At 48.7% G+C, this 9,352-nt stretch overlaps 1 pseudogene; it reads left to right on the top strand.

The window, feature by feature from the left end:
• Positions 1 to 3,111: 3,111 nt before the first annotated feature.
• LOC119395963 (innexin inx2-like) lies at positions 3,112 to 4,286 on the top strand (annotated as a pseudogene).
• The last annotated feature ends 5,066 nt before the right edge of the window (positions 4,287 to 9,352 follow it).

Below are 9,352 nucleotides of genomic sequence, written 5' to 3'. Positions count from 1 at the left end.
CCCGCGGTTCGTTGTTGCGTCTCTCGCGGCCGCCGCTCCGCCGGGGCAGCGTTTACAGTATCGATGCAGGGCGCTGCGCGGGCAATACGAGCTCTAGTATGTAGTGCGGCTGCTGATGCTGCTGCTGCTGATGCCGTAGCGTTCGCAGGCACCGTGGACAGAGCGCAACGCAGGACGAGCCGTCGAGTCCGTTGTATACAGTTGAGACCGCACCGCGGTATATATCGTTGTAGCGTGTCTGGAAGAGGAAAGCGTGCACGCGGTAGGTGCTGCCACCACAACCGAGCTTACAAGCGTTGTAGTTAACTCAATTCTATTCAATCTTTTTCCATCCTACAAGACCGGTGGAGGGGTTGTAGATAAAAGCTGCCGAAGAGCAACTTCACGAGTCTACAAACCTAACGTTCAGCTGGGAGGTAGTGGTAGAGCTTCGACTGAAAAACAAAGATAAGAAAACAAATCAAACACCAAGGACTACCAGTAGCAGCAGTATGAATGTTTTTGCAAATAAACTTAAGGCATCTTATTTAATATAGTGTAAAGTTCTTCGCGCGAACAGGAAAACATAGCTATTAAGGAGAGACGAAAGGGAAGGAGGAAGGCGTTCTTCACAGCACGCGACATATTTTCTTGGCTCTCTCTTGTCTCTCGAACACACCCACGCACACGCATTCTCAGCCTCCCTTCATACGGCGTCGTGTACCGGCCCAATACACGGCAGGGCCTCCAAGAGAGAAGCCACCCAGGAAGCGTCGACGGCGCGTTGCAAAATTGGCTGCGGTCGCCCACCTCCGGTCCCTCTCCTCTCTCTTCATGTTTCCTCCAAGCATCACGGAGGTCACCGCCACCGTAGGTGCGCCGACAGAAACCTGACGCTCGCACAAAGCCCCCCCCCCCTCCACACACACACGCACTCACACTCACCAAAACAACTTGTTGCCTGCTCGATTACACCGCATGCAAGCAAGCAAACAGACACTCAACAGCAAGAGCACCGCGTAGCATCTTACGGCGAACAATGAGTGAGACGCCCGAGGACTCGGCGAAGAGGCGCCGTGCAACATGGCGGCGCGCGAAGATTGCACCGGACAAGCCTATATAGGAGGCACAAACTGCGTGTCTGTTCGTTTCGTTATTGAGGAAGGCCAAACAAAACGCGTAACATTGCGTGAAGCGTTCCCCTCCGCTACGCGATCAAACAAACACGAAAACGTCGACCACCGATAGACCCGAAGTTCCCGTGGCGGTCAGGCGTCCCCCAGGGCGAACGCCTTCTCGGAGAGTGCATGCGCTGCTATGCATTGCGTGACGGTGCCATGCGAGAGCTCTCTGCAAGAGGGATATAAAGTGGCGTGCGGCAGATGCGAGTCAGTATTCGCCTCGCGCCGACCTTGCGGCGCCGGCCGCCGAAGAGCCACGCCACATTAGGCGTAGTGGCCCTCCGCGACATATCGATGTAACGTAAGTGGTTGTAACAACCTTCCTTTTGGGTCTGAAAGGAAAACGGCGCAGAAGATGTTTACATAGCGCGGGGTGGCCACGCGGAATGATGTAACCTACTATTAAGCATTGCGCGTGACCATAAAAGTGAGGGCAACATTAGTCCTAAGTGAGGGTTTTGGGCACTACGTTGCTCTGCTGAAAAAAATAAAAGTACTGTTATCACCGAAGGCGCGTCTGGACATCTGCGCTGGAAGGTGACAGGCAGAACGAAAAACAGAAATTCATACCGCGATTTTCTGCATGCTTCAAATTGCGGAGCGTTACGTCACATGTGATTTAACACGACCATCCGGTAATGATCACGTTATAAAATGGCCTAATGAGTATAACCACGTTATGAATTGGTATATATGATTTGGCGCCAGCTTCCGAGCAGTGGCAGAAAATGAGCCAGTTTCATTGGCGATAGGAAAAGGATCATAGGTGAAATCTCGCAGACTGTCGAGGTTGACACATGCCCGACCTAATTACTAAATGACAGTAGTAGACGGGTCATGGTGCCTAGTGTAGCCTGCTGTACTCTGCCTTTTGTTAAGAGTCAATCTTTTTTCGACGTGCAGGGGACGCAGGTTAAGCTCACGCGAAGTTTCCGTATCCTCACCACTTCTGCCCACCTTTATATCTTGAATCCCTTAATCCCCTTCTCCCAGCGTTGGATAGCAAGCCGGACGTGCGCCTGGTTGACCTTCCTACCTCGCCTTTCTTTCTTTCTTTCCTCCTCCTCCTCCTCTCCGGAGCTCTCTCATCTATCCAGAGGGTCTTGTCTTTAGGGACGAAGGTCTTGAATGCATAGCCACTCTCACCATCAACCGAGAGGGTTACGCGATCTATATGAGTTTTCACAAATAAACGGACCTGCGATGCCGCATATATATACACTAGTGTCTATTACACTGTCCAGATATGCCTGATATATCAACCGTGAGTGCCTTCCTTACTTTCCTGTCTCCCCTTACCCCTTCCCCAGTGCCGGGTAGCATGCCGGATAATTATTAATTAACCTCCCTACCATTCCGCATTACAGTGCGCTCTCTCTCTCTCTCTGCTGTCCAGCTGAACTCTCGGTCTGTTTGTGCTTTTTCCTCTTTCTATTTCTATTTCTCCCAATCCCTCACCCCATTTACCCATGCAAGGTCTGCAAATGGAGGGCTGTTTGGTTAACTTTCGAGGAATTTCCTGCCTTTTGTTTCTTTTTTTTATTGCTTCTCTCAGGGACACGTTCATTATGTTATTCTGCAAACTTCTTTCCTACTGGAAAATGATCACGTGGGCTTTCATCGATTGCTGCTTTCATCGTTTGGGCGTTGTCCCTACGGCTGCCGCAAGGTATCAGTCAGCGTTGCCGATGATATATCAGGTTGATATATCAGGTTTGCCGACGTTCCTGGCAACGCTACATGGCCTTCCTGGGCTGCGCACAAAGATTAGAAACTCAATGAGGTTGTCGCGCTCGTCGCGCTATCTGTCGTACAACAGCTAAACAGCGCCCTGCCCGTTCTGGCGATAAGGATTATGTCGTCGACTCTGGTACAAGATAGCGTTAACAGCGTAGCGGGCACCTGGACCTCAGTGCCTTTCCCTCGCCGGCGGGGCTCGGAGGCTGACGCCATGGATCTGCTCGGCTCGCTCAAGTCTACTTACTTCACCACCAAGTATGGTCATCACCGACAACCTCATGTGTCGCCTTCACCAACAAGGCGTCCGTGGGTGTGCTGCTGGCCGTTCAGCATACTCGTTTACCGGCAAGCAATACGTGGGCGATCCGATCGACTGCATCAGCAAAGACTCGGTGCCTGGGAACTGTTAGACACCTACTGCTGGATACACAAAACCTCAGTGTGCACACGGCGTGGCACGGAAAACTGGGCGACGATGTGCCCTCATCAGGAGTGGCCCCTCACACCGAAGGCGATCCCAAAGTATACCACGGCTACTACCAGTGGGTCTGCTTCGTGCTCATGCTGCAAGCACTGTTCTTCTATGTGCCTCGCTACCTCTGGAAGACCATCGAGGGCCGTCGTATTCAGAGCCTCACGGAGCAGCTGTCGTCTCCCATGCAAGACAAAGCAACCCTGGAGAAAGCCCGAAGCATGGTCGTCGACTACCTGGTTACCAACCGTGGCTTCCACGGAGGCTACTTCTTTGGGTTCGTGTTCACCGAAATGCTCTACTTCGTTAACGTCGTGGCTCAGATCTTCGTCATGGACAAGTTCCTAGGCGGAGAGTTCTCCACCTACGGAGCGCGCGTCATCGAATTCACCGAGTGGCACTGGGAGGCCCGCTACGACCCGATGATCAAGGTATTCCCGCGAATGACCAAGTGTACCTTCCACATGTTCGGTACCTCCGGAGACCTGCAGAAGCACGACGCCGTCTGCGTCCTCCCGATCAACATCATCAACGAGAAGATCTACGTGTTCCTCTGGTTCTGGTTCATAATCCTGTCCATCATCACGGGCCTCTTTCTCATCTACAGAATGGTCACCATCGTGTCCAGCGCCCTACGCTTTAACATCATGTACAGCCGAAACCGCAACGTCCAATCGGAGAACCTTCGAGAAATCGTGGAGAAGATCGGCACTGCCGACTGGTTCATCTTCTACCAAATCAGCAAGAACGTCGAACCGGGACATATGAAAGAGTTTGTAGACCACTACGCTGAGGAATTGGATGTCGGAATCAAGTCGGACAGGCGGAAGCTCATGGATAAAAAATGAGAAATTTGCCCGCAGGGACGTCGCTCTATACTGCCCAGAAACTACGCAGGCGGGAGTGTTCTTTTTTTTTTAGTGTGGTGTTGATGAGAGACGTATTGTTAAGTGAATGGGTGTGCCGTCAAAGGAAAGCGTGCTATATGCAAGGTTGCTAACAGTGTTTTACGGATTTCGTCGTCCCGGCCAATTCAAGCCACCAGGCCGCGTCTCTCAATTGCATACGTGGTAGAATTTAAAGGGGCATACCATGTTGTTGTTCCCGACGGACACATGTGATAGTATACTTTGCAGTGTTTTAAGAGTGGTTTCTATAGAGTTTACTGGTTGCGGACGTTTTGCTCTCGTCTGCGTTACCGGATAGCTATATAAGAATGGCCGTTAGTAAGAAGCATACGACTTTTTGAACAATCAGTATGAAACAGTATTAACTTTATATGCCCGGAAAAAAAAATGTGTTTTAATAGAGTATGATGGGACCAGATCAAAAGTGAAAATGAACAGGTAGAGAGGCGAGAACTAAAGCAGCGGACGTTCGAACGGGGCTAATCCATCTGGTTGCCATTTGTAGTTCTCGTAGAAACAACCAAAAGCGATTTTATGTTAGTTCGTAGTGGGACGAAAATTCCCGCGATAGTAGCAAATAAGAATAACGAACAGCTTTCGCCTTGCATTTCAACAGCAAGGGCAGTCCGTGGGATGTTGGTGTCATTATAAGCTGGATCATCCTGCTAGGTTGCTCGAAGGGCTATCTCCAGGCCTTTCTGCGTGTAGTGGCTAGGTGCGGTGAAGCTAATCGTAGTCGCAGACATTCCGAGTGTTATCGACCAGCGTTTGTCATCGAGGAGCTCTATCTTTCGCCCCGGAGTGACCGCACTCACTGAAGGGCCTTTGAAGGACATATGTCAATGTCTATAAGGTTCTTTCTCTACCCACGGGATGGCGCCACGAAGGAGAGGTGTGCGCTGCAGTGAAACACAGCGCGCAGGACAAATACGTACGTACACTTACCTGCTCAACACTGAATATGCTCTTGGGCGATCGCCGTTGATCCTGACAGATAGCGTTACTGAGTTTTAATAATAATTAGAGAAATAATTCTGCTCACAACGACCAAAGTCTGTCTCTTGGTGAAGGTACTTAGGAACGCCGCTCCACGGCGTCCACTATGCATAATAGAGATATCTGTTATATCGACAGCACTGAAGCTTGTGACATTAACAATGCATTGCTCTGAAACTGTTTCAAGCTTTTTCGCACATACGTTAATCCAGTAGCAAGCTTCTGAGACATAATCTGAGATTTCTGTAGCAGGAGTGCTATTCTGAAAGCAGTACGGGGCGTAAGCGCTGTGCTAGCGTTGAGACGCAGAGCTAGAGCGTCGACTGTGAAAACATAAAAATAAATTAATCTTACAAGGAGTACATTAAAAGAGCGAATGCATTACTCGTATGGCGTAGTCGCATGCCTACAATATATCAGCCCTATACTGAGAAGCAGGGACTCGAGTTCCAGTGCTGGATAAAATTATAAACAAAGAATTGATCGTATATGGCAGCATCTAAATTACGGTGTGAATAGGTAAGCATGTTCACACTCCTTAAATCAGCAATTGAAGGTACACCTCGAAGCCAAACACATGTTACGTAGCAGGCACGATTTAAATCATTCTACGCAACAGCTATGCAGACGCAATTAGTGCTAAGAAGACAAGTTTTCAACCCACCCGTGTCGTTCTTATGCTCTCAATCATGATTTAATCAAATGCGTTTAAACTTCCTGGAATAAAATTAAGGAATGACGCAAAAACCCATATTGGCGTCAGTGTGTGCACAGTCTATATGCATTTATGTAGTTTCATTCTTTGAAGGTTCTGCGTGGGAAGAGAAACAATGCATGCGAGCAAAACGTCAGTCGGAACACTTCGCCGTGTTGTTCATTATTATTATTTTCTGGCGCTCTCATCGTGTTGGGTCTCAATTTCTGGTGGCCCGTTCTGTTGACGCTAGAGTACAAAAAATAAAGTGTACAAGTGAAAACCGGCGGCCATTATCGAAGGTAAGAAACACAGCACGCAGGTATATAGCTATATGGTGCGTTCTATAGTCGTTTCATACAGTCATATAGTCCTCCAGCGCCGATTCAAATGTCATGTAAGGCAGCTTTTCTGCAATAATCCGCGAGTTCCGATGGCGACAGCAAAGATCGACCTCAAGATTATGAACCCCGCAACCGCTTACCCTGCTAAGCTTTTACCATTTTACCGGTCGTACTAGCTCAGAATCTCCATTTCAAACTTGAGACATGCTTGTGCATAACTACGAAGGAGGTAGAGGAGATGGATGGATGGAGGGATGTTCAGAAGCGACACCTGCCAGCGACAAGAGAAAGTGCTCATGTATATACGCCTACAAAAGTGTTTCAATAGCTCATATAGAACCGAAAAGGAAAATGACTCTTTATTTAAAATACTGCGTATTCTGAGCCGGGCGAGATTTTCGTTCATTTATTGACATTTGTTTTTTCCTGAGTTAGGAAGAAAACGAAATTGAGATGTTACGCAGTGAAGTCTACTGATGATAGGTGGCGTGACCGTCGGAAGGTCTCTAACCGCGCCGAAAACGAAGTTTCGATACATGTTGGCCATGGAGAATTTAGCGGCTGGCGTGAGTCAAAATGTATGGGCTTCAATAACACATGCTTCACCATCCAACCAAACAGACAACCGCTCGTGTCTGCCGTGTAGTTTCGCGCCTTTATTGACAGAGAATGGCAATAATATTTAAAGATAAATCTGTCTCGTGGGACTCTTGAAAGGATCCCGACAAGGCAATTGCGACACAGGCAGGCACGCGCAGGGTTGTCCGATAAGAGGGAACCCTGCCTCAAATAAATGGCGTCGGAGCCACTGCGCATGCGCGAGAGACAAAACATGAGCAGCGTTTGGGTTTCGCGCCGGGCCCACTACTTTTCGAATTCAGCGCGGATGCCCCAAAAGCTATGCGTCACAAACATGGCGGCGCCCATTGACGCGACGGCTCTCGGCCAATGTCAAACTGGCCCGATTTTCGAACAACTGATGACGTTATGAATAATAATGCTGGTATAGGCTATCGGGTTTTCCCATGTCACGCATTCAGCAAAGATCGGCCGAAAAACAGCCCATGTTTCTTCAAAATCGGTTGTCGATTTGAGAGTTCGTAGGCTTTAACGCGTGTGGTGACTCGAAGTTGGATTGCCTTGGCTGATGACGGAACCTAATGCGGACCCACAGAATCGATGGTGATTACCAGTGAATGCTTTACTATTACACCTTTCAAATAACAATGTTAAAGAACACGTGTACCGAAGGCAAATTCCTGTAACAGCTTTTAACTATTATCCATCATATCTTGCCTTTCTGGCCGCTGTGGCGCTGCAGGCCCAACGCGCGAACATTAAGCGTGAGACCGAATTCTAAAACACGTGGCTCATGCGTGACCCAAAGCCAGCCTGCACATCCTGGTTTGGGGCCCCAAACTTTCGGGGCCCTTATTTGAAAACCCTTTAATACGTCTTCCACAAAAGACATCAACGAACGTTTTCTGCATGACGTGTGAGAGCCAGGACTCACCTATAATCTCACATGTAAATATCCTTATCAAGTTACTCGCTCGTTAGTCACTCTTATTTTCCTGTTTCTCACCCTCCTCGGGAATCCTTTAGCCCTTTCCACCCTCTCTATGCACAGTCTAACAGGTCAGTGCCATCTGCACAGGCAAAACAATACCTGTATTCTGAAACAGAGCTGCTATCTCTCTTTCATTCTCGTTCTCAAAATGTGCAACGGTTGCCACAATGAAATCAGTGCGTTGCTTCGCTATGCACGTCGTCATTAGGATGACAGGAGTTTTTTTGTTATGTGACATCATCCTTTGTGTTATTCAAATCTCTTTTGCGGTGTACTCGTGCTATATTTCACTTGCATATTGTATTAATGCTGCATGTACTACGTATGTTTTGCGCATAGGCGTGCGCACAGGGGAGGGGGGGGGCAGGGGGGCGGCCGCCCCCCTTAATCATCTAAGAGGGGGGGCGCGAAATCCGACCTGTACATTGACCCTTCTAGTCACCAAGGAGGGGGGGGCGCAAAATCTTCCCCATACATTGACTTAGTAGGGTGGGGGGGGGGCGCTGCGATGAACCTTTGCCCCCCCCCCCCATAATGGGAAACCCTGCGCACGCCTATGGTTTTGCGTTACGGTGTTACTGAGGGAACTGTGATTTTGAGCACTGTATTTTGTATGTTCGAACCATTAAAGTGCTAGGAAGCATTCAAGAGCTGTAGAGTAAGTTTGACTAATGCTTTATTTGAGCGCCATCGTATCAATAAAATAAATGTATATCTCCGTACAGATGAATCGAAGGAATCGATCCGAGTGCAATGTGTCCTTTCCCCGTTGACTGCACGCATCTTCTGGCAAGTGGACTTCGCAAACAGCATCGGTTGGCAGCCAAAACCATACTTGCATAGTGCACGGAGCCATAAATAACGTCTCGACGCGTCGGCCAGGCACCCCGCTGACCTTTTGAACATGCTAAATCTTTCCGGTATAGGAGCGTGCCTGTCTTGCCCGGGTTCCAGCGTGCGTCTCCGAGTGCGGTGCCGTTTTCCTCACTCTTATCGCCGCCTCGTACACAGCACCGAGAAGCCGTAGACCAGCCGCAGCCGAAGACTTTTTTTCCTCATCTTTGCCAGGATTAGCACGGCCGGTCGACTGCGCCACAGACGTTCGTCCTGGCGGAATCACTTGCGCTGTTCCTGTCAACTCTTCTCCAACTCACGACATTTTTTTTATTTTTAAGGCCTTAGATGCCTCATCAAATGGAGGCGAAAATGTGTGAGGCCCGTGTGCTTAGATTTAGGAGCGCGTTAAAGAACTCCAAGTGGTCGAAATTTCCGGAGCCCTCCACTACGGCGTCTCTCATAATCATATCGTGGTTTTGGGACGTTAAACCCCGAGATATTATTATTATTATTATTATTATTATTATTATTATTATTATTATTATTATTATTATTATTATTATTATTATTATTATTATTATTATGCCTCATCAAATGTGAAAACTGACCGGCGTCTACCGTCGGCGGCGTC

Source organism: Rhipicephalus sanguineus, chromosome 6 (assembly GCF_013339695.2).
Source record: "Rhipicephalus sanguineus isolate Rsan-2018 chromosome 6, BIME_Rsan_1.4, whole genome shotgun sequence".
In the NCBI taxonomy this organism is placed as follows: Eukaryota; Metazoa; Arthropoda; class Arachnida; order Ixodida; family Ixodidae; genus Rhipicephalus; species Rhipicephalus sanguineus.
This window is presented reverse-complemented; position numbering and strand designations above follow the sequence as displayed.